General features: G+C 33.7%; 1 pseudogene; it reads right to left on the bottom strand.

Moving 5' to 3' along the window:
- Window positions 1-1841: 1841 nt before the first annotated feature.
- On the bottom strand, window positions 1842-2624 carry LOC149528357 (protein PIN-LIKES 7-like; annotated as a pseudogene).
- Between the last annotated feature and the right edge of the window lie 514 nt (window positions 2625-3138).

The following is a 3138-nucleotide window of genomic DNA, read 5'->3' as shown; positions in this document are numbered from 1 at the left end:
AAGAGATTTCACTACACAAATAGGTGGTTATATTGCATTAGATTGGTCCTATATGTTCTTCATGAGAAGATATGGGACAAAATCTTCTATAAAGGAAAAACCTCTTGCCCTTACCCATATATAAACCTATATACATAGTCATGTGTGTTGGTAAACGAATTTGTTCTTTTCAATTTAACTCTCAAATGCCCAAATCTGAAAGAAAGACCTGATACCAACAGTTGGATAATCTATCATCTAGTTGATAGATTACCTCTAAATTGAAAGGTACAGCTCCCTTATTGAATGATATTCAATGAATTTTCTTGTTCCTAAACTAATTGGGTACATTCTTAACCTGAGAACAAAAGAGGGAAAACCAAACTAGTCCTAGACTGAACTAACTTGGGTAGAGAATTTAACCCTAAACCTTGCCAACTCCAAGAACCCACACTTCATATGACTTCCTAGCATTGGTAATGTAGAAATGAATACTACAAATGTAAATGCAATGAAACTAAAATTAAAAGAAGATTAAACATCCTAATCTTTGCAATAGGAATAGTTGAAAATACTCTAATCTACAATCCATTCACCATTTGACTCAAGATGTAAGAAAGTGTTCAAAATTGAATAAAACCATGCTCCAATTGATTATAATTAGAAAAGTAATAACCAAATACTCTGATTCAGAATAAGACCTCTTTTTGTATTGAACAACACAAATAAGAATACTCAGACTTTATTTTCTCACAATCCCTTTGCCAAATTTATTACAAAAGTCAGAAAATGAACCCCCTAAATACATGAAATGAAATGCATAAAAAAAATCTACTGTCTCCCCTCTACTCCAGCAATACCTACTCTTGTAGAAAAGAAGAACCCTCTTTACTTCCATAAAATTCCTATTTAACATCTCCTTTTCTAACTATGACCCTTCAGTCACCAAAATAACTAATCTTTTCTAATCCAAGTCTTTAATCATTTCTTAATGATAATATATTTTCAATATTTTTGAATCCCATTCTTTTAACTTGAATACCTTGACCATTTTAATGGTATCACTCTTTATGGGTTTAATGTAAAAATTCTTCAAAGTTTATAAAAGTCTTCTGAATACTGGCATTGTTGGGATTCCTTGACTCTTCATGTCCAAAATATGAATGACCTGGAATACTCTACCATTTGTTCTTAGTAACAATTGTGTTCAAAGCTCTTCGACTTCTTATCTGCATTGATGAACTGAAAACAATGGCACACTAGAAGACTTTTGGCCTATATTTGACTCCTTTACATTTGATGGTGAGCTACATTTTAACACTTAGCAACTATGACATGAACCCTCTATGTGTGCTTCTTTCATTGCTTAGAAATTTTTTCATATGGTTTTTTCTCATTATCTACCATATGTATATAAATATTAATCTATAACTCCATTGGTATAATAGTCTAGCAATACAATTTTAGGCTCAGGTTCTCTATTGGTACTCATGTTTCTCTTTAGCAACTCGCGGGCATTATCATAGAATTCATCCACTAGCAGCTTCCATGCATATTCATAATAGACATGTCTATTCTTATCACATTGCAAATTGGCCATGGAATATGGGCCATGGATTTTCTCCATTTTTTTATCGGCATTTGGTCAAACATGTCAACCATATCCAATTTTCTGTAATCTTCATGATTTGTCTTCATTTTCCAAATAGCACTTGATGTCGATTTGTATGTGAAATGGCTTTTGAGACTTCTTACCTCTTTCTTCATGGCATCCAAGTCTTCAATGACCATGGGTATATTTTCTTAGACATTAGCATAACAAAACATAATTTCCATATAGGAATGTTGCCTTCATCTCATCATCAAGATCCTCCTTTATATTGGGTTGCTAAGACATATGTCCATAAAAAGATCTTCGAGCACTCTTCCTTCCCCACATTGAATAATTGAGTCATTGTTCCTATATTCATAGCAGGCGAGACTATGAACTAAATCATCATTACAATGTGATACAATGGGTTATTTGGAAATGCCCCAAGATAAGATGCTCCTTTAACTACAAATATTCCAATCACCAAAAGTAGTACATATCTCACACACAGATGATCAATACAATGATTATAGTTTGTAGACTCAAAGACTTTAAATATTTCCTCTGAGTATAAGGATAATGGTTGGAATAGCCCCTGTCCCAACAAAGATATGCAGTCATTGATTGCTTGAAGAGGAGAGTTTTTCGCCAATAAATAAATTCTTTGCTTGTAGGATTGCTTCAACAATAAATCCTACTCTTGATTGAAATCTTTGGGAAGTGATGAAACCCTTATCATATTGCATGCACTCTAAGAATGGGAAAAGGGATTTCCATGAGGATTCTACACCTCTTGTGCTATTTGGACTATCTTCAAAAGACCAAATTTTTTCCCTACAATCAAATAATCAATATTTAGAACCTTCTCCTCACATCCAAGTTCTATTTCTTGTTCTTCATGAATGTGACTTGATGATCAGACAAGATTGTATGCATAAGTTCATATGAAGACACCCCCAAGCAGCATTGAGAATGATGCATATGCTATTCTATATGTTCTACAAATGTTGGGTTCTCTTAAAGGGGCCCTAGCAAGCTTTAAAGATTTGATCATTGTCATTACATGCATAGAGAAATCTTATCTGTGACATGCTACCCTCAAGTCATCACCCTCCAAAAGTGGTTCATGAATAAGGAATTGTTTATCCCGAAAAGCACACTTGCCTGTGGCATTATTTTTCTTCCACTCAACCCCAAAAACATAAAAAAATTCAAATCCACACCTGCAAGTCACATGATTGCAACCTTCAGCTAGTTCAAGCATGTGTTTATATTTTATACACCATTTCCACCTATTGTATGTTTGAAAGAAAATGTAGCTTAGCATCTACACCATGTAATTATGGAATACATTTTTTATAGTCTTGACATGACATATTCTAGTGCCAAAGAACTCAAGCTCAAATGTTTGGCATTGATTTCTCACATACACCATAGCTATTGGTGGGTTTTCATAGAATTGCTTTGACAGAACAATATTGTATACATTTTTTGCCTTGGCTTCATTAGAGAGTTTTCACTCTATTATGGAGCATTCACGGGATCAATTTTGGTGTGATGAAGCACAT

This window comes from Cupressus sempervirens, chromosome 11 (genome assembly GCF_028749045.1).
Source record: "Cupressus sempervirens isolate cs-2001-9-10 chromosome 11, ASM2874904v1, whole genome shotgun sequence".
NCBI lineage: Eukaryota > Viridiplantae > Streptophyta > Pinopsida > Cupressales > Cupressaceae > Cupressus > Cupressus sempervirens.
Note: the sequence above shows the minus strand (reverse complement) of the source record. Positions and strands in the feature narration are given on the sequence as shown.